Source organism: Coturnix japonica, chromosome 1 (assembly GCF_054131305.1).
Source record: "Coturnix japonica strain WE chromosome 1, WE-NBRP24, whole genome shotgun sequence".
NCBI lineage: Eukaryota > Metazoa > Chordata > Aves > Galliformes > Phasianidae > Coturnix > Coturnix japonica.
In genome coordinates this window covers 12,038,153-12,064,133 of record NC_140663.1, presented here as the reverse complement: position 1 = coordinate 12,064,133, position 25,981 = coordinate 12,038,153, and the positions used below count along the sequence as shown (strand labels likewise).

The window sequence follows — 25,981 nt, the reverse complement described above, 5'->3', positions numbered from 1 at the left end:
AAAAAATGGCACACTCAGATACAGTACAAACAACAGGGCACCATTAATGACCAACACACAGGTATACGAACAATTAGTTCTAGAAGAATCTGATTTCCCATGCACTTGTAGTCTGTATCAAAACATATCATAAGACCTCATGTTCTCTATATCTCACAGCAGTGTCCTCTTCCTTATCTTCCTCTCCATAATGTGAGCTAGTCTTGGTCTTACCACAAGCCCTTCAATTCCTTCCTGTGGCAGCCACACTGACCTACACATTGTTAGCAGCCAGGTCCACCTCAGCTCCTTCTCAAACGCTGTCATGCAGCAAAGAAGCAAAACATCCAAAAATGTACCTGTGCCGTTGGTTTGGAGTCATACACATGACAATTGCCAGGACACAGAACAAGTAATGGCTAATTATGCTGCTTTTCCTTAATTCTCCCAGGACAATGCTCATACCTGTCCCTTCCCAATCCCCTCAGGATTTTCACTGAGATTCAACAGTGATAAGTTACTAAGTGCATCAAATTGCATTCTAAACCTAGTCAACATTAAATCAACTTATTAAAGAATCAAGGCTTTTACAGCCAAACTACTACAGCGTAAGGCTGCTCTTCATCCCACTTGGCTTTTAATCCAGCCACCAATACAGTCAAAGCATATGAACATCCTGATGCAATGAATGCAAAACTTTACAATCAAAGACCTCAGTCCTGATTAGAATGACAAGCTGACTTCATAAATCAATCTTGATTTTGGGATACAGAACAAAGAAAACTGTCACTTCCACTGGACTTGGGATTCGTGTAACAAAAACTTGAGTCTCCATCACTGAAGTATCAATTCTGCAGTATGCAGACCATTACTTCCATTACATCAACTCTGGGCAGTGGAAATAAGGCTGTACTTTATGAACTCAGTATAAGTCCTAAAGCAGTCTGTAAGCCAAAGCTTCTGCCATATGACCAAGGGTTTCTGGGCTCTCCCCCCACCTTTATCACCCCATGCAAGAGCACTGCTCTTGTATATTCATAAAGAAGTGATGGTACTTATGCCAGTCCATTAAAACATATGTAAGACTTCCCCTTACCTCTTCTCTCTCTTCACTCCTTCTTTTCGTCTCTCAGTGGAAGTTAAACAAAATATGGGACTAGGGAGAGAAAAAGAATGAGTGGTAAAGGGGAAACAAAGGCAAATGCAGTTACAGAAAGAGCAAGAACTAATTTACTGAAATCTACCACAGCAACTGCAAGCAGAAGCAAACAGAAAACAGCATCGTTGTACATTTGTTCTTACATTTACAGAAAACCAATCCCCCAAAATAAAAATGAGCTGCCAATCATCCAGTCTGCTCACTGAAAACTTGCCATAATTCTTAAAGTAAACCAGGCTCAGAAAGGCCCAGAAAGGCCCAGAAAGGCCCACCCACTTGAGCATTAACTAGTATTTGAAGGGAAGAGTCAAGAAATTAAAATATACGGGAACAAAAGCAGAGTCTGAAAGAACTTTGGAGAAAAAACTACTTTCTGCTAAAAATATTGCTTATTGCTTTGAGAACCATGCACTGATTTCAGCTGTGTAACATTCCAGTGTTGCGCTGAATAACCACAAGATATAAAACTCAAATATTAAAAAAAAACTCATGAATCAATTTCCCTGGTAAAATATTTCAATTTTAAGTCATTATTCGCATCATCTGTCTCCCTGCAAGCATTTTTCTCCATCTAATGGAAAATAATTGTTGATTAAACATGCAGGCATTTCTTTTTTTTTTTTTTTTTTTAAGTTACATGAGGATTCCTTAGGAAAATAAAATCTAAATCTGTTCCCAGAAGCTATTCTTCATCGTTTCCAGGTACAAAGTGTTTCTGCAGGTATGTACAGTCCTTTTTCCACACACATACTCTGTAGGCAGTGTCCATAAGTGTAAGAGTAAACTGAACATAACTGTACAGATAACAGCGGGTCAGTCAGGAGGGCTAAACTCTAAGGGCCACTATTTCTCATAAGAAGGAAGTCAGGCTTCTGGACAGAGAGGGAAAGCGAGGCTACAGATACATCCACACAACAGTCAGTGGCTCAATCTTGGCATTTTGCTGACATTACAACATCAAGGAAAATAATTCCTTTGTGTTTTCATGCTGCACAATAAGATTTGGAGGCCTACTAATAGATATCTACAATAAGTAAACTGCTAACAGTTTTGCGAAGTCTGACATCTCAGCCAAACTAATTACTATTTTGTTTTCACTGAGATAGATTAGAAAAAGAACAACAAAAACCAGTTCCCCCGTCTTATCAGTGACATTTGACTCACATGACCAGCACAACAGCGCTTCCACTTTTAATTCTGCAAATAGTTCGTAGACTTTCATCTGTCTGCTGCACTCGTGCCCAGGAACCCAAGCACGGGCCAGGCAAAGTAGCACTCTTCCAAACAAACCTTAATTCTTTCCGGTAGATAGAAAATCCTTTTTACACAATTTTAACCCACAAGTCAACCTGGACCGTATTTCTTGGCAACAACCTGGCAATATTCTGATGTTCTTTGCTGAGGTTTTGGGAGGGAGACGGTGGGGAGGATGGAGGGGGAGATGACTACATCATGTTCAAGGACAGCCACAAAAAACATCAAAGTTTAACATCAATAATGAATAAAACCCACTTTATTTTCAATTGCAATCACCTTGCAAAAGTACACTGACTGATTTGCGTTAAGAAGTTCCACGCTTGTACCCTCACAGAGTTGTTTTCAAATAAGAGCTCGGAGTGTATTTTAATTGCAGCAACAAAGATAAGAAATACATAATGTTGAAACAAACACAGCAAAGAGACTCTGCCCAGCAATGGAAACACAGAATACAGCTTTCATCTCTGAATACTACTGCCACAGAGAGGAAATAAAGAAGATGCAGAGATTCTTTTAATGCTTCCAGGGAAGAGAATGTAAGTGACTGGAAAGGAGAGAGCAGAGAACAGATGTCTGAATGTTATGTATGGTTTTTTTTTTTCATCTTTAATCAATGACAGTAACACAATTTTTGGTAATGGATATTAAGATTCCAAACAAGTCTTACTACTCCATTAAAAAAACAAACACAAAAACCCAACCAACCAACTAATTGCAAGTTCTTACTAGAAGAGTGGTTAGGCCCTGGAACAGGCTGCCCAGGGAGGTTGCGGATGCCCCGTCCTTGGAGGTGTTCAAGACCAGGTTGGACGGGGCCCTGGGCAACCTGATCTAGTAAAGGTGTATGTTTGGTGGCCCTGCCAGGCAGGGGGGTTGGAACTACATGATCCTTGAGGTCCCTTCCAACCCGGGTCATTCTGTGATTGCTTTGGTGAGACACCTGAAGGAGTAACTTATCCTTACAGACAGGAAGATTGCTATTTTAATTGTTAAGTCAATTATGTATCATGTTAGTAGTAATTCCTTCACAGTTCTACACCACCTTCAGAAACAGATCGAGGTGTAATCTCACCATACCTTCCCTCAAAAAAACTTTAAATAAACTTGTAATTCTCAAGCTTTCACCTTCCGTTTCAGTGGAAATACCCCAAACATACTTCATTCAAAAAAGTTTCTTTAAACCAACAGTTAAGACAGGATTAACTGTCTAGACTTGGAATATCAGCTGCCTTGTGATACTGAAACACAGTCCCATTATAACCATACGAACCAGGAGTTTGATCCTTTGTCTACTCAAGGCCAAATAAGAGCATCACCCTCTGTGGAAGGAAAAAAACCCAACAACGTATCTATAGGCACAGTCCTATTACAACAGTTAAGAAGGAATGAACACTGAATAGGTTTAAATATTCGGAATTCCTCCAGTTAAAAGATCCAACCCCACATCCCACATACAACCTTAGTTCTCATTCTGAAAATAGAGGATGGTCATTTAGCCATTTTCCATATCACGTATTCATGAAAAATCAACAGCGTGTGAGAGATTATAGGTCCTTCTTTTAAAGCTGCAATCCAAACTACAATAACGTCATTAAAACCTACTCATGTAATACCTTCTTTGAACCTGACAGTGTTTCTTTCTAAGATAAAGATATGGAAGTGAATGATTACCTAGATTATGGGGGCATAAAACAATACACAGAATGTGACTACAGATGAGAATAAACTTAAAAATCTTATCTGAGCCCCAAATGTTACATTTTAATCCGTATATCTTCCAAAAACTGTTAACCTAAAACTAGGATCTCTCTTATTTTGGCATTCCATCCTAGGCCTGATTTGCCAAAGTGCTGGTCCTTCGCAAGCCTCACGTAAGGTTTACAACACTGCATGTTAATCTGAGCTGCGTACAAACTATCACATGAAAGGAGAGATAGCACTCCTTCAATAAAACATGCAAAACTAGAACATTTCACTTGCACAGGATGCAATCTGCATGCTACCGCCATCATTCTTCATTTGGGCTTTTGAAGCAAACAACTTCAGTGGACACCAATTTACCGCAGGTCTTACAAACATTTTAATTTACAACAAAAATTAACAGATAAAACATTTAAGTCAGATGTTAGAAAATGTACTTCGTACAACAAAACTCCCTTCAAAGACTCACAGGCAGCCTCAATTATTAAAATCTTCTAACAACCTGCAGAGCTTCAAATGCTGCCAGTTTCATTAAGGCATTAAGATTTGCAAAAGGAAATAAAAAATAATCTCAGTATCTGCTAGCAAATATATGAAACCTTGACAGGGTTTCTTTTAAATAAGCTCTTTGTTATGCCTTAAAGGTAACAACCGTTTTGTCTTTGAACTTGATTATAGCAGGTTTTTTTTGTAGGTCACGAGCAGAATTTTGGATCCTGAAAGAGATTAGGTCAACTTTGCAGGGTAAAGTTCTTTTTAGTGAGCAGATGACTGTACGAAGCATTCACCATGCACCCTTAAAAAGCTTTAATCCACAATCAACACTGTAAATAATCCACAACTTGAAATAAGGAACAAAAAGTGTTTTTCTTTCCTTCCTTAATCCACATTCTACATGAGCTGAAGCAGGTAAGGAATCTCAGTTAAAAAAAGGAAAAGAAAAAAAGCCATATTTCACTCTTAGCAATAGATCAAAACTACTACTTGCACTGGGGAAATATTTGAACACGGTACCTGCCCCTAAACACTGTCCAACAAAATTTGCTTTTGAGAGGAATTCACAAATGACCGTTTGTATGGAAGTCACAAGACCAGCAGCATAGCTGGACTTGCTTAGGATCACTCCGGAACTCTGAATCGGCTTTTATTTTATATCCACATCACTCACTCTGCTCTATTTTCTAACAGTTTTATATGAAAATGGCAGAATACTTTCATTACACCTTCATTTATATTCATCTGTTTAGAGCAATGGCACGATTCAATGGTTACATACATCATACCTCAGCTAAATCCCACAAGCAGTCCAGCTAAAATTAAGGTTGTTCTTAAATCCAACTGGGATCTTCCAATGGCATGGCCTCCATCCAGCATGACGCCCATTACTGTACTTCAGTTGTGTGCACTGAAACCTAACCAGAGACGTGAGGTAATGGAACTCCAAACAGTGATCTGAATTTTCATACTAAAAGAAACTTCCCCTAAGAGCAGCTTCAAAAGTCACTATTTTTTTCCTCTCTTTAGCTTCTGAGATGGCAAAAAGCTCACCCCAAATGCACACAACTCTGACAGTTGAGCAGATCTTTCCTGCAGATAGGAAAAACCCAAAGACAGTTGTAAAACCACTTGTGTGACCCCTGCGTTATTTTAACACGTTACAATTGCTATTGTAACAGAACATCTTCAAATCGGAAATCTCTTGGAAAAAATCAGGTTGCAAATCTTTTCCCAGAACTTTTGTCAGTTGGCACTGGGGAATCTCTTTGATGAATATATACCTGAACAAATCAACATCAATGAAGGTCCAAAATAAAGCTGGAATTTCCTTTCTGATGTCTCCTTAACCAGGTCTGTTTTCAGATGGCAGATCTGTTTTACAAATGGAGAAACTGAGTCACAAAGTGACTCACTACAACACGTACAGAAAACTGGAAGACCTCAAAATTCCCAAAAAGGCCTTAATGCATAAAAACCTCAATGCATAGAAGTTACGTTTATTCCCATTTCTGAATTTCATTTTTCCCCCCAACAGTACGTTCTGTGAACTGCACAGAATTGTTTCTTTTAATGTTAATCTGGATTGGACATCTGCCCAAGAACATGACTGAGGCCATGAAACAGAGCAGCGCTGCCCTCCAAGTTGTAACGTTAAAAAAAGCAATCAAGAGAACACCTCAAAAGAGGAAATAAAAAAGGCAAATATTTTCAAGAGGCTCATACCTACAACTCCTCAGAACCATATCCATGGCCCTTTTAATAAACAGAGAGTAAGACGTGATTTAATATAAATAAATAAATAGAATTTGTATAATATGAGGAAGGTATCATTGGGAGCATGCATTGTTGGCCCAGTAACGCCTCACTTGGTGGTTGGAAACACACAGCTTCTGGCCTCAAAGCACATGAAAGGCAAGTGTTAACAACACCAAAAGCCTTCCCACCTCACTGTCCCACTTCAGGTGTATCTTAAACCCGCATCTGCGCTGTGATACATGTGAGTAGTATCTAAATTAAAACCCTTCAGAGACTGAAGACGATTTTGCCATTTCAGTACTTCACTTTTGATTGTTTCAATCCAGAAGCTTCTAACGCGATACTGGAATATGAGCTCACACCATCAAACCGAGGGCAATGTTAAAGAAAAGCATACAAAAAACAAAAGCGACCAACACCAATTTCTATTCTGTCGTATCTGGTTGAACATCCAGTTTGTAGTCTTTGTATCAAAGCACACTACAGCAACCAGCAAATCCTTGTGACTCCCCTTCCCCCACCCAAACGTATTTATAGTGGTGATACTAAAAGGTTCGTATTTCATTTTGGAAAAAAATTAGAGGTTAGGAATTGCACTTTCACTCAGTATTTGTACACGTGTTATTAAACACACATTTTATATAGGAATATACAAATTCAAGAAAAAGCCTAACACTTAGATTGCACGGTTGCAGGAGAAACTCCGTGTCTTAACAGAGTAACAGGTTATAATCCTGCATGCATTATTTCCCCAAGTATTAAGTTCTTTCAGCATTCCCAAATGATGAAGGCAGGGGATTACCACCCCAACGTCCAGCAAAGGTATTTCCTGGAAGGTGAACATGACGTTCACAAACGTGATTCCACCCAGAATTTGGCTGACTGAATTAGTGATCTGGATTTCCTTAGGTTGAAAAACATTCCTGCTTTTAGGTTGGTAAGACGATGGACGGACACACGGTCCCCATTGCAAAGGCAGGAGCTTATCCCGATTACTACACGGGCAGACGCAGCACCTTACAGCAACCCATACACACCCCTCAGGGAAGCACTCCTGCCTCCCTTCCACCCCCCGCTTCCCCGACAAGAGTGGTCTCGTTCACTTGCCTTTCACACACATAACCAATAAAATTAATCAGCTGGAACACAGCATTTTTAAATTGCGGTAAAGTCAAGAGATGCTTTGTGTGTTATTTGAAGGGAACGGGCTTTTCATTTTAACAGAATAAGGCTGTAATACGCAGCAGACAAACGCGCTGCATGGGGTGTGGAGGACCCGAGCTGATTAGATTACCACAACATCAGCCTGAGGCCGCCATTTTTAGAATCTCTAAAGGACAAAAGAGGGAAATTAAGAAATTTACTCCACATTTTTTGAAAAGTAACTTTAAAAGTATGGTCATTGCAATCAATTAATTACGCATTATTACTACGGCCGTGGATATATCTCTCTTTTCTCCAAGCAAAGCCCTCAATAACTGTAATGTTTCATTATTATTCCTTCAATATACTGTAAATAGATTAAAACGAACCCAGCACCGAGTCCCTGCCCTCAGCGATAACGTGTGCACCATGTTAGGGACATCCCGGCTCCTGGCCACCGGCCGTCCCTAATGGCCGAGTATGGGGGGAATACAGGACCCTAATAACCACACTATATTATGTTTCTCTACCCTATTTAGAGCTGTACGGTGAGCCACTTGATTCCCCCCCTCATAAGTCTAAAGGGATAGGGGCTGCTCCGACAGTATTTATTTCCTTATGACTAAAATCCGCCAGCCTAGGAAGGCAAGCGCTGGCTACAGGCACTGAAGCAAGAAAGGGATGCGCCAATATCACTACTCACAACCCCGAGAAAGGGGGTGGGGAGAACGATCCCCTTTTAAATTGGCACAGAAACTCCTGAGGACAGCTTCCCTGCACCAGGTTACCCAGGAGCAGAGATAGGAGCGGGGGTCAGAGGGGAGGCGGGGGTGTGGAAGGCAGCGAGATTAGGCCTACAACGACCATTTTAGTGTCACAAAGCACAAACATACAGGATGGAGGAAGAGGAGAGATCTCCCTGAGCTTCATACAACTCGATACGCAGTCCCAATAACACACAAATCCCTTCTTAAAACCCACCCGCCCCAGGAAGGTCTGCCTTCACGTAACAGCCTCTCCCAGCTCTTTTTCCAAGCATAATGCATAAATCTGGCAGAACTGCCAAAAAATTCCCCTCAGCTCCTCACAGCTCCAGTAACCCGCCATATTCACAAGCTATAGCGACAGTCTGCCATTTTTTTTTAGCCAAACCCCACAAAAAAAGAAAAACGAACGCGAGGCAACTCCGGGCAGAATCTAAACCCGTCGCAGGGGCAGCAGCCCCAGTGAGTGGGGCAGGGAGCCACCCCTACGGCATTCAGCCCCTGCTCCCAGCCCCCTCCCCCCCCAGCACCCGGCAGAACCGCGGTGGCAACGAGCACGGACTCACCTGGAATGGTGACAGGCCCACAGCAGCACCCCTCAGCCGGGCCCCCTCCTATCCCAGCCCGCTGCAGCTGCCCTACTGCGGAGAGCCCTGCCCTGGGCAGAACCGACCCTCAGCACTCTGCTAAAAAGAAAGAAAAGAACGGGGAAGATCCCTCCTCCCCCAGCACCAGCTGAGTGCTCGGCGCCCGGCGGGGTCCGGCTGAGAAGCACCTCTGCCTCGGGACCTGTGTACAAACCCCGCTGCCGCCCCTGCTCCGTGTCTCCCTCCTTTCAGCCTCCTACGCTCCCTTCGATGTCACTGCCTCTCTCTGGGAAAATGGCGTCCGCTCTCCCCTCCCTCCCCCTGCACGGGGCTCACCCGCCCCGCCTAGCAGGGGCAGGGTTACCAAGGCGAAGCCAAACAGCCGCCATTTTGCTTGTGGGCCGGTGCGCGGGCTGTGCCCGCCGGGCGCTCAGTGTCCATTTTACAACAGCTCTTGGAGCCTTAACAGCAAACGGCGGCGGCCTGGGAGCGGCCGGGGGCGCGTGGGGAGGGGGAGGAACGGCGACAAGGGTCCGGCGGGCGGCCCAGAACGCCGGCGGGAGGATCGACTCAGAGTGGCGTTCTGTGGGGCGCCGAGCTCGGCCGCTCCCCACGGCCCAGCGTCCTGCTGGCGGCCGACATGACGCTCAGCTGCGTCCGCTCGTCGCTAATCTCAAACAGGGGGGTAAATGTTCCTCACGGAGCGCACCAAGAGCCGCATGGAGTTGGACTGGGGGGGGGAGAGCGGGAGGTTCGAGCGGGCCCAGCGTCAGGGCTCGGGGGCTGCGGTGACAACGCTCACGGCGTTCGGGAACCGCGCTCGTAGCCCCGATAGCTGGTCCCCGTTCTCCTGCAGGCAGAACGCCGGGCTTTGTGCGCACCGGGCGGGCTGCTCCCCCCCGCCACGTCCCCTCCCCGCTCTGCCCGGCCTCAACCCCTCCGGCGCAGTGAGGGAGGGGAGGCGGCGGCTGGGGTTTCATTCGACGCCCACCAGGGGCTGAGCGAGCCTCCTTCAGTGCGCAAACGCGGGGCACCGGATAAAAGCGGGGCTGGCAGCCACTGCCCTGCCTCGATGGAGCCGCCACACGCGGGTGACCGGAGAAGCCGCCCAGCGGCCACGCCGTAACCTAAAGCGTCCCCCCGCCCCTCGGGCAGAGCTCGGGGCTCTAACGGGTGCTCTGCGGCAGGAGGGAGCCGAGGTGAAGGGATCCGCTCGGACGCAGCGGAGGCGGCTGTGGCGGGGCAGTGAGCCTGAGGGAGGAGGGGGGGGCGATTAAACGTCTTGTGACATGGCGGAGTCTATGGGTATTTTTTCCTGTCTAACTCTCCTGTGCGTGTGTCTCTTGTTTCTCTCTTTCTCTCTCTCCTCAGGGTGCTTGGCCGGGGCTGCTCGCTCGGGTTGTGCCTGTTGTTGCGCGAAATGGCGGCCGGCGGCTCGGTGGGTTTAGTCGTCGGTTTTTTTTTTAATAGGTTTTTTTTTTTCCTCCTTCCCCTCCTCTTCCCCTCCCCCACTCGTGCCTCGGCTGCGGCTCCGCAGCGAACCGCGGCGGGCGCTGAGGCGGGAGGGGGAGAGGGGGCGGGCTCCGCGCTCAACCAATCGGCGGCCCCGCCGGGCTTCACGGCGCGCCCCTATTGGCTGTCGCTGACATCATCCTGCAGCAGGGGCCGCCGCAGCCGGGCAGGGTCGGCGCTGCCGGGGGAGGTTGGTGCAAAGGGAGAAAACGGGCGCCATGATCCCAGCGCGAGGGAGGACGGAGCGGGCGGGGGATCCACGGCGACATGGAGAGCGGGAAAAGGCCGCGGCTCGTCCCGCCTTAGCGGGGCCGGGAGGAGAGGAGAGGAGCGGGGGAACAGAGAGAGAGCGAGACAGAAAGGAGCGGCCTGCGCCGGCTGGTGTAACTGCGTCAGTCCAAGATGGCGCAGGGTCTCCCTGGAGAGGGAAGGGAGCCGCACGTCCGCCGGAGGTCATGTGACCGCGCTGCATTCCTGTGGGCTTTGGCTGCCGCCCAACGCGGCTGGAGGCGGCGGCGGCGCTCGGGAGCTGCAGCTTCCCCTCCCCCAGCGCTGCCGTGGCCGCGTCGCTTCCCCTTCCCTTCCCCCCCGTAACCCCGCGCGAGGGCGTAGCCGCCGCCGAGGAAGGTTCTCGTCGCTCTCCTTCCTCCCCGCCCCTCTCCCGGGTGTAGTTGCGTTCTGGGGAGGCCTCCATCCGCCCCGCGCCGCCGTAGCGCCCTCCTGGGCCTCCCCTCCCCGATGTAAGTCAGGCTCCGAGTAACCGAGCGGAGGCTGTGGGCGCTGCGCTGTGACCTCATGCCAGTTGTGCGGCGTTGTGACGGAGCGTGTGGCACTGGGGGGGCTGAGGGAAGGGCCGGAGCCTGCTCACATTGTGCTGTGCTCGAGCGGCGCTGCTGGGTGGGAAAGGCAGCGCTGGTGTTCTTTGTGTGCTGGCGGATCCTGGAGCAACGTGGCACGCGTTAGTTAGGCCGCAGAGAGCCTGCACTGTGAGCACAGGGATTTAGGTGTGTGTGTGTAGGGAGAACGGACCTGTGGCATGCACGGACTGCGGGTGTCCCTTGTCTTGCTGCAAGGATTTGGTATCACTGGTCTGGCCTAGGATTTCATGGTGTTAAAATAGACTTTCTGGTTCTGTATTTTACCTCAGGGTTCTGGGGAGGGAGTGGAGGGGAGTGTAAAAATGTACATTTTCCAATTCTAACACGTCTTTCTTAGCAAGAAGTGCGGCACGTTGTACTGTTGGGGTGCTTATGTTTTCGGAGCAGTTTGGTGCTGGTTCCCACATCTCATTTTCATATGGTACGACATAAAATCAGCCTCTGCACCTCACCCAGCAAACAGATGTAACGGCTAAAATTGCTGAGGCAAATGATGGTGATTTGTTACATTTAGAAATGCTTGGCAGCACTTTTCCAGATCTTAATACGTTCACTGGTCTGGTTTGTTTCTTTTCTGTGCAGTGGCAACCTGGTGGGGCGTGAAGCTTGAATTTCTGCTGGCTGCGTTATGTTAAAGCAACTGGAATGGAAGTTACTGAGTATGTGACTAATGTAGAAGAATCCTGTACAATAGACGCTACTTAATGTGTTACATAAGTAACGTGAGGTGGAGTCTGGTTGCATAAGAAGCGGCTGGGGATGGGGAGCTGCTGTACGCAGTCCGTATGAGCTGCAATTAGAGCCTGCAGGGTATGTGTGCCGGGGAGGGGAGCAGTGGGCTTGGGAACGTCTGATAGTGCTACATTTTTCCTTTGTACCAGGAAAGAAGTTGAGACAGTAAGAAAGGATGACAGTGCGAAGCTTTTTAAAGTTAGGACTCTGGTCAGAGCTTAACTGCTGTGATGTACAATGTTGCCTGAAAGAAACCCCCCTTTTTTTGAGTGTCAGATGGTGGCTGTCAGCTGAGCCTTGCAGCAGCCGGTTCTGTGGAAGGTCCTACACAGAGCAGGATTCTTGCTAATGCTATTCAGACAAATGAAGCACTGGCAGTAGTGTTAGGAGGAGGCCATTGGTTTGTTGACCAAACATGTAAGTGACTGGATTATTGTTTCTTCGTGTGTAGACATACTGTAGCACAAGGTAAATAATCCCTTTGTAATAGAAACTTGTGGAGAAGCTTCTAGAGCACAGTGATTCTTAGGAGATAGAACAGATTTTGTTCGGAACCTGACATGAATATTTCCTTGAATATGTGCTTAGTGGAGAGCATTAATATTAACTGAAAATGACGAAAGACACTTTCCTACTAAATTAGCACTTGCATTTAGGCTTCCGTTCTGTGATTCCAGAGTGGGGAGCAGTTACCTATCTCACTGTAAGGGAACAATCTGAATAATTACATTCTTACATAAATAGCTTATATAGAATACTCAAAAATCAAAAGTTTCTCTGCGGTGGAGACATTTAATTCCTAAAGGAACCTTTTAGGCAGCACCTATTGATACCAGATTTTGTTTGAGGGATCAAGAGGTGAACTTTTAAGGAAAGCTTGTTGCAGAAGTGCTTGGACTCTGGAGTCTTTATGTTCTTATGGGACAACAGAAATGAAGGAATATTGTTATAATAATTGGTTTGAAGGCAGTCTTGTTAGCTGTTTTCAGGGAAGCGCTGGCTTCTTTGACAAGTGGTAACTCTGGTGGTGTTGGTGGTCTTGAAATGATGTCTGTGATGTTTTCTGAAATGACTTCTGCTGCAGATGAATAACAGCAAATGCGCATTACTGCTTTGAGGCAAACCTATGGGAAGGGGATTTGCTTGAAGGCCGGTCTGTAAGCTGTGCCTTTATCTGGAAGGTACAGGAAAGGAAGGGAGCTGTAGGAGGGGGAGGCGTTTAAAGAAAGGTTTGTATTTCTGGTAGCCAACCAGAGGGAAAAACAATTTCTATTTCCCTTTCTTCCCTTTTACTGAGGACGTTTCAACTGACTGTGTGTTCTCCAGCAGTCACACTTGTGGTTCTGCCTTGCTGCCGTAGCCTGTCTGTGCATGTGTACGTGGTTTGTGCTTTTGCTAAGATCTGTTATTTAAACAGTGCTGTTTACTGTGCTAGTCATACAAAGACTGACAAGAGTTCAAGGGTACGTAGAGGAGAAGGGAGAGGGGATATGAAGTGTAATGTATCGGAGAATGCATTAATGCCATAGTTGAAACGGTTGCAGCAGTGCTTATGCTGAAAGATGATCCGGTACCTCTTCCCAGCTGTTCATTCTTGCTTCTATGCTGCCCTTTTTTTTTGTTTGTTGTAGTGGCACAAGTGTTCATGTGGGAAGTGGCACAGGAGAACAGATTTAGCGTAAGCCTGATTATAATGGATCATTTTTTAATGTGAACGTTGGCTGCGTGGTTTCACAAATGCTTCTGCTTGAACAAGAACAGGAAGAAGCAGCTGCAGGGCTAAAGAACAGAGATGTGCGAGCTTTACCTGTATGTTTGTTTGGTTTTTTCCTCATTAAAGAGACAGTTCTTAAGGAATCGAAGGGGTAAATCCTAAAGGCGCTTTTAGAATCAGAATCATTTTTGCTTAAGGAGTTTGGCATATTAAAAACAAAAAATAGTATGTAAGGCATTACTAGGTTGACCTGCAGTTGTAGGACCTGCTGGTGGCAGGGTCATTACAGATGCATCTATAGGATAACCTACAAAAATGGCTGGGATAAAGTCGGGAAAGCACAGAATTCCTGTTAAGAGTTCACAGGATTTTGGACTTAATGAGCTCATTTTATTGGAACAGTGTGGAACTTGAGGTGGGCTTTCTTGCTCCTGAAGTGGCTGGTAATCTAATAACTGGACTGTTCGGTGAAGAATTAATTGTACTGGAAGAGTTCTAAGCTAATCTTTAAAAAACCTTGTGGTCTCAGTGGGTCACAATAGTCTTTTATCAAATTAATATGTGTTAATTGCTTTTATGTCCAGTGACTTTCTACTGAGTAGAAACCAATCAGTGTCAACAGGCATTTCCACCTGGATTTGGAAGGACTTTTTGAACAGCAGCAGGACAGGAACATCCTTTGTATGTGCAAGGTAGTGCTCTCACTTGATTATATACTGCTAGCCCAGAAACTTTGTCAGTAATATTTCTTTGAAGATGCTGAAAATCATCAGTAAGTGGATTATTCCTCACAAGGTACAAGTGGGGTAGGCACAGCAATGGTTCTTTCTGGCTTCTAGGAAGAAAACAGGGAAAATACTGCTGCTTATTGAGAGTTAGGCTGTGCTAGAGTGAGGAAATTACAGAGCTGTAAGGCTCCAGGATTCCAGAGCTGCAGCTCGTGGTGGTCCTGTCACAGGGAGACCAAAGCAAGTGCTTCTCTCGTTTGGGAGCTTTGGGAACCAAACAAAACTTCTGTACTTGTGTGGGTACAAAGTGTTGCACCAAATGGGCTCCTTATCTCTGCTGAGACTCCTTGGAATAACTTGTAGGGAGGGAACTTCTTTCAAGAGAGTAGGGAACAACCATAGGAACAAGACCTCAGTTTCCACGCAGTTGACCACTCTTGTGGTCAAGTGTGAAAGCACTGTTTAGGGCTACTAACAGCCTTGACAGCTTGTTCTGTCTTGTTCCTGCCCTCCCTGATTAGATCACTGTCGCGTGGTCCCTTACATTTAAGTGAAGTGAAAAATGAAGTGGAGATTTATAGTTGTGCTGCTTTTAGTGTAACCTGAGCTGTAGCTTTGGTTGGTCTTTTACCAGGATAATTCTCTTCTCAGCACTGAACTGCGGTTAGTTGTACTGCTTCATTTTGGGTCATAATGTTTGTACTGCTGTCTTATCTGAGATAGGAGGAGTCACTCCTCCAGGAAAAACAACAGGCCTTCTGCTTAAAAGACTTCATAAGAGCACGTGTTTTAATACTGTTTGTACCCCTGTAGTGATTTAGAAGGCTGCTTTTTGACAAAATTAAACTGTTGCTTTTGTCAGGGTAGTACTGCACACTGAATTTGTCCCATGAGCTGTGTGCCATTATCTCAGTACTCATACGCTGGAGCAAGCATATCGTAAGCTTATAAAGGCATGCTGGGCAGTTGTGAGATCCTATTTTTAAACTGCTTCTGAGAAACACTTCTGCCTACTGTCTCTACACAAGCATAGGAAAGAATATACTTCATCGAGGAGCCATGGTGTCTGGACTCAACTGACAGCGATTTTTGAACTTGAAGTGTCTCCTCTTTAGAAGAGATAATAAATTTGAATCTGTGCTCTTTTCTGCTGGGGAGGGAAAATGACCATAACTAAGAAATAATGGCTGTGGGCCTTTGAGTTCTTGGCTTCAACGAGCTGTAGCAAGAGACAGATTTGTGGTACCTGACAGACTAACCAAACATGAAGAAGAAGAAATCAGGTTGTCAAATCACCTGCTTTGCTGTGCTTAAAATGCAAGAAACGTTAATGGCAGGAATGTCTTTGGTGGTACCTCTTGTGATGAGTCTGGAACATAGCAGGTTTTCTTAGCCTGCTGTTGACTTGTGGAAACTGTATTGCTGTAAGTCTGTGATAGTATCGTGTAATATCCTTACATTTCCACTTTTGAGTTTTGAAAATTGCATAAAAATGCAGCTAGGCTTTATATGCAAGCAAACTAGTTTTTTAAGGCTTTTCTGTTTCCCAGATCATCTACTTAAGGCTAAACCTGAAGTATACACACTGAGTGTAGGTGTTCAGCATTCTTGCTGTAGCACTGAGGGAATTCTGAAATTGAAGGACCTTTTTGGGGTATGTATAGTATGTTGTTTGGGGCAAAAATAGGGGATATGAAGGAAGCATTTGGATTGTTGTGTTTCTTTTAAATTTAGTGAGCAGGAATATTTCAAATGAGGCAAACTACTATGAACAAGAAGGAAAAAATCATGCTGCTATAAGGTGGATTATAGAGAGCAAATTCAACATACTGAATTGTGCATGTCTTACAGCTTTTTCATCAGGTGACTCCTAAAACTACAGTTGGTACTGTAGACCTAATTAATGGGAGGGAATGGTTGTCACAGAGTATTATTAGAACTGTATCCTGAAGTCTATAGTTAAGTCTGTGCTATTTCTCAGAGCTGACTGTGAGTAATTCTGTTTTACTATTTTTCTGGAGCAAGCAAGCTGCTCTTCTGCCATTTTCCCCCACATATTGTGCTGCAAGTATTGGCCTTGCAATCAGCTGTTAGCTATGTTGGTTTATCTTCTTTTTCAGTTCAGTGCCATAACTCCTTGGTAATCGTGTTCAAGTAAACAGGAGTAGTTAGCTGCTGTTCTTCTTGGTGTTGGTTATGCAGATTCTGCCTTCTAGGCCAAATGCTAGAACATGCATGGGGAGCTTTTTGTTAAACCTGTTCTAACTTCATTCTGCAGTTAGCAAAGCAAGGTGATGGGTTTTGGGAGTACGACACTTTTTACTGCTTATGTAGCTTTACTTAAACGTGTCTTATCATTTTAGTTACACGGTGATGCTGCAGCAATGTTCCAGCAGCTCTACCCACTTCAGTAACTTGGTGAGAATATTCAGGCAGCACTCAGGGCCTGTTCTGTTCACTTTAATGGCTCTGCTTTATCTAGTCCGATCAGAACTATAGGCCTACATCTCAAACTTTCCGCTTGACTAACCCTTCAATGTATTTTGTAAGTAGCACAGCACAAAGTTAGTGAAGATCAAACTGTCTGTAGTTGCTCATATCTGGATGCGACCTGCTGGAAGGGACTTCTGCTTGTCTTTAAATGCAGCATAATATAAGGATTTGTCCAATAGGCAGCCTGTGCATTTGACAGGAAGTGTCTTATGCTTCTCCTTTTTGCTTGAATAGCATTGAACAGCAATTATACACTGATTGTGCTCATTACAAGTAAATTCCACATCCTGTTTAGAATAGGATGTACATATGAACAAGCACAAAACATCTGTTGCATCTTCCTAGAAATAGCATTTTGCAAACTTAGATATTTCAGCTTCACAGCTGTTCAGACACTGTTCCGTATTTAAAATTCAAAGCCTTTAAAGGTTGTGTGAAGTAACAGTTTAGAATAGGAAGCTCTTTTTTTCTTGTTTTCGAGCATGATGTAAAAATACTGTTCTGGAGTTGGTTCTTCCTACCCTTCTGGATCATCAGTCCATTCAGTGGTGTTCTCCACTCCACGTGGAATAGCAGACAGCAAAACAAAAGGAAACCCAAACAAACCTGGACTGGTTGTTGAAAAGTCCAGCAGACTGTTCTGTTTCTGCACCTTTCTGAAACCCTACATTGAATCTGATTTTTGGATGTGCCCAGTTGGCCTTGGAGCAAATAAGAGGTTTTACTGCTGTTCAGAAACACTTTTACTGTAGGTCTTAAAATGGATTCTTGCTCTCCTTGTGATATGGAAAGTCAATATGAGATGCTTTGTTGAACTCAGATCCCAAACTCAGTTTTTCCTTTACATTAGTTTAATGTGTGAGCATTGATATTTAGTTTTTTTGACAGTTCAGTTAAGCCAGAACATGTCTGATGTATTATTGGTTATAAGCTCCATTGATATGTGGAATATTCCCTGTTCAGAGGAGGCTCCTGGCCTTGCCTATTGCAGGAAAGAAAGGATGAAATGCTTCTCTTGAGAGCAAACTTTCAGGTGTCCATTAAGACTGGTTAAACGAACTGTTCTTCGGTACATGAAAGATGAAAGGGACAAAAGCCTGCATGTCAATACATGTGAATGCCCATGTTTACAAATTATGGACTGCCAAAGGGAGGATGATGAAGGCTTCTGGATGTTAAGGCATCTGTTTAGAGGAAAGAGTGAAAGTAGGGATGGGTTGAAGCAAAGAGTATGTTCCCAGTGTGAACTGGAGACTTGTTAGAAACTAACAAACCAAAAAAAAACCAACAAACACCCAAGTGAAATTTCTCTGTGTTGGGCAGACAATAAGCAGGCCTAACCTGTACTTCTTGAACAGCATACAGCTTTTAAGTACCTTCAGGCTATGTCTAGAGTAAATCGTAGAATCGATTAAAACAGAAGCACTGTATGCAAAGGCAGAGTTTTAAATGGCTGAAAGAGTTTGGAGGAGGATCTTCTCTGTTTGGAGCACATCCCTATTTCAAACACTTGTGCTGCATTGTACATCACATGATTACTAGTTGTTGTGTAACAGCAAAGCCTGTTCTTTTTATTCATCTTAGGGAGCTTGTGATGGGAAACAGGTTGGGGTTGTATTCAGCTATAACTTCCTTTTTGTTGGGAGCTCATATCTGAGCTATCATGGATTTCTAGCACTTAATCTGCCAGGTGGAATAACTTGGTTTCCTGCCCATACAGGCAATTTAAATAAGCACTGGAGATAGGGAGCAACTTGAAGCCCTCTTTCCCTGGGGTGAGGAGGGCATTTCTTGATGATCCCCTTCCCTTGTTTTCTGGGTGGGTGCAGTTAGGTGTGCTTTGCCATGGGGTTAGCTGGTCTGTAGGATGTAGTTTCTACTTAAGCTTTTTATTCTCAAGTTTAAGGACTCTTAATTTCAAAATTTAAGATAGTTATGTTGTCATCTGAATCACATTATTTCTAAATATCAAAGAAAAGTAACCAGACTAGAGACTTAAGTTCATCAAAGACCTGCAATTTTAGGTCCAAATTCCCACTTGCCTGCCAGACTTCTGCAAAATCAAGCTTGCAGGTTTCCTGTGCAGCGAATGGATAGTGTGAGGTTCATAGAAACCAGCTGAATGGAAAGGAGGAAGATTGGCCAAGAGGAAACAAAAAGGGGAGGTGTTTAATTAGATCTGTGTTTTAGTTTAAGGGCTGTTTTGAAGCTAGAGACAAAAGTGTCTCTAGCTTTCTGCAATAGCAGATGCTCTAACCAGATCAGTAGCTTTGTTACCTGCAGATGGGATGATGCAGCCTCTAAGTATACCCCAAGGTATTGTATGTGCTATGTATCCCTCAAAATTGTCTGTAGGATATAAGCAATCACTTGTTCTTTACTAGTCACAGTTTGTAGGAATTCAGCTTATGTTTATGGATAGAAGTCATGGAAAATCTATTTGGTGGCAGCAAGCTGCATGTGTTTTTTACTCATACTGTTTGCATTAACTTTGGGTTCTCTCTGGAGTATTGTACCCAGCCTAAATACAAAGGTGTTCGTTTTCTTTCTTGTCCTGTGTGAAAGAGAATCTTCTATAACTTCAGATTTTTTTTTTTCCCTTTAATGCAAGAGGTGCCTGAAAGGTGAAAGCTGGTGCTTGAGTCTACAACAGAGTCCTGTCGTTCACAGTTACTGCTTAACTGACTTCCCAGATATGAACAAAAAAAAAATAAGAGCTGTAGTTTAAAAACATAACAACAAGCTCATCTCTGCCCTCTGAGAGTAAACTTTCCTGGGACAACCTCCTGATCTGTTTGGATAAAGAGATTCTGGGCAAAAAGTAAGACTTCAGTGATTGTTTGCCCAGAGTATAAATATTTCATGCTTCTTTGAGTGCTTGTGTGGCCTAAATCTTGCAGCGATACCGGCTCAGCTATTAGGTTTGGGGACCAGGAAAAGTGCTTGTTTCCTGTTTTCCCTTCTCCCAGAATCTTGGTTACCTTTAACAAGGAAGAAAAATGCAGCCCACAGCTGCTTTATCTGTTCCAAATGAAGAACGCTGGCAGTCTGTCCTCACCTGTTGTGGCAGGAGTAGGACAGCATTGCAGTTATATTGCAGTACTCTCAGTGTTTTCTTTTCCAGCAATGCAAAGGCATCGCACTTCTCAACTAAAATAAGAATGCAGCTTGTTTGTGAATTATGCATGGCTTCTCCCAAAAAGTGGTTATTACATCTCATAACTAGATCTACTTCTCTGATGGTTGACTTTGGAATATCAATGCTGTGCACAAGCCTGAGCGACGTGAGAAATCAGTGAAACCAAGTGTCATGGTATCCCTTAGTATAATGTGACTGGGTGTAGGTAACAGCCATTAGTGTGTTTGTCAGCTGCTGCTTCTCATCCATAGCTACAAATTACTTGTACATGTGGGAGTGATTTCTAGGTACAGGTAACAACGCCTGTTCAGTCTGAGCTATGTCAAACTGCTTCCCTTCTGTATAAAAAACAGCACACCAAAAAGCCTCCACCAACAACCAAACAGATCTTAATTGCCTGCTTGAACTGTAGCAGTATGAAGAAATCCATGGTAACCCCTCTGATTCTCCTAAGGGAGAAACTTAAATGAAAAATCATATCCTCCTACCTGTAGTTGCTGTTTTGAAAAGTAAAACTGTAATGGTAGCTCTTGTTGCACAAGTTTATTGGCATGGGTACATGGGTGTTAAAATTTGTGAGAGAAGAGTTTGGGGTATTGTGTTGATGTGATATTTGCAATCAAAGTGCACGTACCCTTAGTATTAACAGTCTCTCTTCTTGACAAGTTGATCTGCAGCAATCCAACTAAGGTGTGAAGCTCCTTGGCACTGTGGAGTGTGTGCAGAAGAGGCCTGGGATCACTTGGGCAAGAAGCAGGTAGTAGTTTTGCTGTGGAGAAGAGTCCCTGTGTGTGAAGCGTAGCTAGAAGCAGGAGGCTTGTCCTGGTTATGCTCCTCTGCAGCTTCTGAGTGTCACTAGTGGATATAAGGGATCTTTCATTTCAGTGTTAGGTGTATTTTCCACAGCGTATTTTCCTCTTACGCAGCAGTGCTGGTCATGCTCTATTTGGGGGTGTTGGTTTGCAGTTTCATTTGGGGTTTTGTTTCACTTAAAGTTCCGTTTTGAAACTCAGCTGCTGCCTGTGATTCTTTCTGCCAGAGTAAAAAATGATCATGCTCGTATTAGCTGCTTTAGCTCTCTATAGAAGGACACTGACTGAGAAAATACTGAACTCCAGGAAGAAATGTCTGCTTCCTCAAAGACTTACAACCTGTTGCATCACTGCTTAGGCACTGACAGTAAAGCCTTAATCCTCTGGATCTGACTCATGTTAATTCAGTGTTACAGAGGCATGGCACTGTGGTCACTGGGCTACTGAGATTTCTGAGCAGTTCTGCTTTGTTCAGATAAATGTTTAAATTGTAGATGAAAACCAAGAAGGTTGTTGTTAGTTGAACACTTTCTACAGGCATGTGGTTTTAGGTTGCTCTGCAGTTCATGCCCAGTGGCAGTTTTAATGTCTTTATGGTAATGTTATAAGGAGTTAGTAATAAGGTAACAGCTGTGTGAACACCTATGAAGTTTGACATGAGTATTGACTACCGCTATCAAAAAAGATAAAAAGGCAACATTAAACGGTGTGTGTGCTACAGCAGTAAATCACCTGAAGGGCAGTGGCTTAAGTCAACATATGTTCCTTTTAAGCTGTAGGATCTGCTACTGCATCTGCTTCTGTGGGTATTGAAAGCTCTGAATGTAAGTGGGGCTGGTAGCACCACTCATGTTGTTCTCAGCTTTTTAGCTTCCCAGAAATCTTAATGATGAAGTTCCAGGTGCTGTGTTCTGTTTTCGAAGGCAGTAGAATCTGAGCAGGGGAAATCATGCTCCATTCTTGTTTACATGCTATAGAATAAAGGCTGTTGCTTATGAGAGCTTACCAAATGTTTTCCAGGCTGTGATCCTCTCATGGGAAAGGAGTGTATCTAAGTAGTGGGTGGGGTTTAAGAAGCTTTTATTTCAAAATGAGCCTTTCACAATTCCTGATGCTGGTCAGATTATCCATACCTCAGCTGTATGAAATAGATGCAACTTAGCCATGTGTAACAAAGTCTTTTCACACGTATCTCTTGCAGGCTGGAAACAGCATTAACTAAATCTAGAAGAGACTTAAGTGAATTCTTCATATAGTGGCACTCAAGACTACTCTAAGCCGAATGTATGAACGTGTGCTGCTGCTGTTAATCACATCTAATTACTATAATGTGTAGGCAAGAAAAGAAGCCACTTGGTTCAAAAGGTTTTTTTTGATGGAAGATCAATAATAAGCAGGAAACTAAGTGGTAGGTTCACGTATATGCATAACAAATAAGGGTGAAGGGCTGCATTAAGGGAAGGAATTGGTGAGATGATGATTTTGAACAGAGCTAATCTGGAAGTAGAGGGACAGTTTGTGAGGAACTCCCTGCAGCAGCTGTGAGTGAAAAGTGAATCCTTTGGGGGGACCTGATGAAATGAGATGGTTGTCATATAATGGCATCAAGAAGTTAGTGCAGAACGCTGGGCCTGGAACCATAGAATTGACAAAAACATCACTAAGATGGTTGATGGGATTGTTTGCTTGGCCTTGAGGCTGGAGGTGTCATGGAGGTGATGCTAGTTGGAGGAAAGAACTCTGTGTCGGTACAGCAAAGTATGGAGTGATCGGAGGACTGAGCTGGTGGTGACTGCCAGCTTGCCTTGGTGCTGGGATGCTGCCAGCTCTCTTAATGAGCACTAACTGGGAAGTGGAGTGTCAAGGCATGTTGTGGATGTAGGAGGCAATACCAGTTTATGGCATTGCCTAAGCTGCTCTTCTCTGCTCATGTAGATTACTGTTCTGACATCAAAGCTCAGTTCTCCATCACAGCGGTTGTGTTGATGGATACTGGGAGCATGCTCTGAACAAGAGACTGCTCTGCTCAGTCGATAGATCACTCTTTCCCACACCTTAGTTTTTGAGATGGGGCCCAGTGTAGACCCAACTGCAATCCCTCAGAATAGAAGGGAGCTGTTGTATGTTGTAGAACATAAACCTTCCAAGCTCTACAGAAACGTTTATTTTATTCACTTCTTTTCCAGCAGTGTAAGTGGGTTTTCACACATCACATCAGTGCCTCACATCAAGGGCTTAAGTAAGAAATTAATTGCTAGTTATTAATGAAGAAGGGCTTCAGGAATTTAGTCATTTTGGCAATCGAAGGCAGAGATAGGGGGCAAAATCTCAAAGGCGTATTGTTAAATATTTACCACAAGATGCTATTAGTTGTAGACTCATTAGATGGTCACAATTTAACGAAACTATTTCTAAAGCAAATATGAAGCAGGGTTTGTCCTTTGTTTATAACTTGACAAGGAAGAAATTAGGCAACAGCATGTGGCTTGTAATTATGAACTTTGTAAAACAAGAGGTCTGGTTGTTCAGGCAGCCTGTTCTGATACTTCTCAACTTCTTACTGTTTGATTTTGTAGTGTTACAATAGAGATGAGCTGAGCTTGATTTTCTGCAAATGTTTCTTCTGAGCTTCAAACATTTCTCACTTTCATTTCATGGGTTGAAACAATGCAATTAAAACAATGAGCTTAATGACTGATCAAGTCTTGCTTCATCCCCCGCTCCTTTCCATGGTAGCTCCAGTCCTTCACAAGTTACTCGTAATGCTGGCAGAGAAGCTGCTGTTTACAGCTCAGTCTGATGCTTTTTGAATACAATCTTCAGTCTTCTCTAGCAAATTAGAACCAGATGGGAACGGTAGGGAGCAGAATGGAATTCAGTTCTGTTTTGTGGCTTGTGATGTTAACAAAACTCTTAGGTTTTTTTTTTATTTTATTGTTATTTTGGCAAGAAAATGGCTGGTAATCCTTCTGGTCCAATCACTGTAATGTGTAGTTTCCTTCCAGCACACTGGGCTGTGTGCACTCACTGAGATATGTTGCTTTACTTCCACCAAAGTGGTGGACTGTGGTATGAGCATATTACGCAGATAGTTTTCTCCAAGTAAAAGGATCAAGAAACTGTACATCCAGACAGAAAAGTGTTTTCTCTGCTCATCTGGTGCTACTGATTCTGAAGCAAAATGCCTTTTGCAGCAATAAGTTTTTTCTCTTTCATCCTTTTCTCCCTTACGCTCCCCTAACTTAAAGTACTGGAAGCAGTAAAGGAATACAGACTGGAGTTTGATGAGGGAGATGGACTCCGTCCCACCAAACTTGTAATGGTCATGGGATCTTCAGTGCGGACAGGAAGAGGTTTTTTTCATGTAGCTACTGCTGTGCTGCTTACTCTGGTTGGTGCACTCTCTCAGGAAGAGATGCAAGCTGGTGAATCACAGAAATGACACTTCCTGTTGGGCCATGGGGATTTTCTTACAGCTTTCCCCTGTGTAGCCACCGGAGCTGGTTTAGTGCAGCCTGTGTGTCCAGACAAGAACTGCTCGGAGACAGAAGCCAAACAGTTATGCATAGACTGTAATAGTTTCTGACTCAAATTGTGTGATAATTGCAAAAATATTGTAGGGTGTGGTAGGAAGTGCTGTGTCTAATGTTGCTGAATATCTGTCACTTTGTAATTTGCCTAGAAGAACACAGCATGCTAATTCTAATTAATGTACAAAAATGGGGGAAAGGTTTGTTCTTCCCTCATTGTTTGGAACCTGTTAACGTGCAAGAAGTTGTTTCAGCACGCTGGAGTTGTATTGGTTTATTGGTTTTCTTCCAGTTGCTCAATCTTAAACTCCCTTATTTCTAATTTCCTACAGAAAGAAAGCCTGCATGCAGGAGAGAAAGTTAGAACTTCAGAAGGGTTACTTGGGACAGCAAGTATTGGAAGCAATGGTAAAGCCTCGAGTTACTATCAGATTTCACTCGGAACTGAAAATATGTAATGAAAAAACATAGTTTAAAATAGTTCGTATCAACTGACTGTTGTGAGATACATACCTGGTCTTAAGCAGTTATTCTTAGAAACGTTCCTGACAGTTTATTACAGTACTGTATTCTGGTGTTACAAACAAGACTTATGGTGTTACCCAGAACACACTTGAGAATGTATGAATACCTGGCTTCCTTGGTGATTGTTCTTAATAAACTGGGTGTCACAGCTTCAGGAGGTGGACAGACAAGAAAGAGGTTGGTCATGCTATCAGGCAGATAACTTCAATACATGAGATCTTTGGAAAGAATAAACATAACTGATGCTGGTTTTTGTATTAATCCATTCAATTAAATCTTGTATTTCTGTAAAGCAATGGTCTGCACTGCAACGCTTAGAAATATCAGCCTGCTGCTTTCTGGGAAGCATATTCCCCCGGGGCTTAAGTTCAGGGTTGAGTCTAAAGACTCTTAATGCCTTTATTGTGCTGTCTCTATGATACAACACAGGCGTTTGTGATGGAAATATTTCTGTGGTCAAGTGGAAGTTCTTTTTTTTGGGGGTGGTCTGTTAGATAAATGGGAATGCTTTTGATATGAATACAGAAGCTTTCTGAATGTGGAATAAAGAAATGATGCATTACTCCTGCATGCAATTTTGTTATTTCTCATCTGGTGTCTTTTTACCCCAGTACCAGGTGTGAGCTCTGGAAGAAGAATCCTTCCTCTCCCATGTTTTAACCTTTGCTGTACTTGCTCCAGCCCTTGTACAGCGAAGTGTTTACTGTGGTTGACTGTGTTCTGGTGCACATTTGAGGAAGTGAAAGAGTTAATGCGGGATTTGGATTAGAGGACTGCCTGGATTTCTCAATGTAGAATCTGACGTCCAGCTTCCAAAACAGACCATTTCATAGGATAATCTGTTTCCCAGTGTTTTGAATGCAGGTATTGCCGCTGCCTTTTGAGTCTTCCTTTCTGTGCTCAGGTGATCCTAAAACATGAGCTAGTATGTAAAGCACTGCCTGAAATGCAGTCCTCACACCATTTTCAATAGGTAGAACTAATGTTTCCAATCCTAAATAAAGTTCTTGTTTGGATGAAAAGGGCTGTCTGTTTTAATTAGATACAGTTAAGGTCCGTGTACCTCATTTGAGAT

At 43.8% G+C, this 25,981-nt stretch overlaps 1 protein-coding gene and 1 long non-coding RNA gene across 4 annotated transcripts in view; one reads left to right on the top strand and one right to left on the bottom strand.

The window, feature by feature from the left end:
• KMT2E (lysine methyltransferase 2E (inactive)) overlaps positions 1-9,131 on the bottom strand; it is a 53,300-nt gene extending 44,169 nt beyond the window's left edge. The window contains 2 exon segments of the mRNA XM_015885824.3: positions 1,076-1,135; positions 8,823-9,131. The gene's annotated coding sequence lies outside the window, so the exon portion shown is untranslated.
• Positions 9,132-9,820: 689 nt separating this feature from the next.
• LOC107325534 (uncharacterized) lies at positions 9,821-25,468 on the top strand. 3 transcript variants are annotated; one of them, XR_014933450.1, is made up of 3 exons: positions 9,821-10,042; positions 10,215-10,281; positions 24,714-25,468. It is a non-coding gene; the product is annotated as an uncharacterized LOC107325534 (long non-coding RNA). The 3 variants fall into 3 exon arrangements; XR_004306056.2 differs by lacking the exons at positions 9,821-10,042; positions 10,215-10,281 and adding exons at positions 10,981-11,095; positions 11,816-11,892; XR_014933454.1 differs by lacking the exons at positions 9,821-10,042; positions 10,215-10,281 and adding an exon at positions 10,957-11,095.
• Positions 25,469-25,981: the final 513 nt, after the last annotated feature.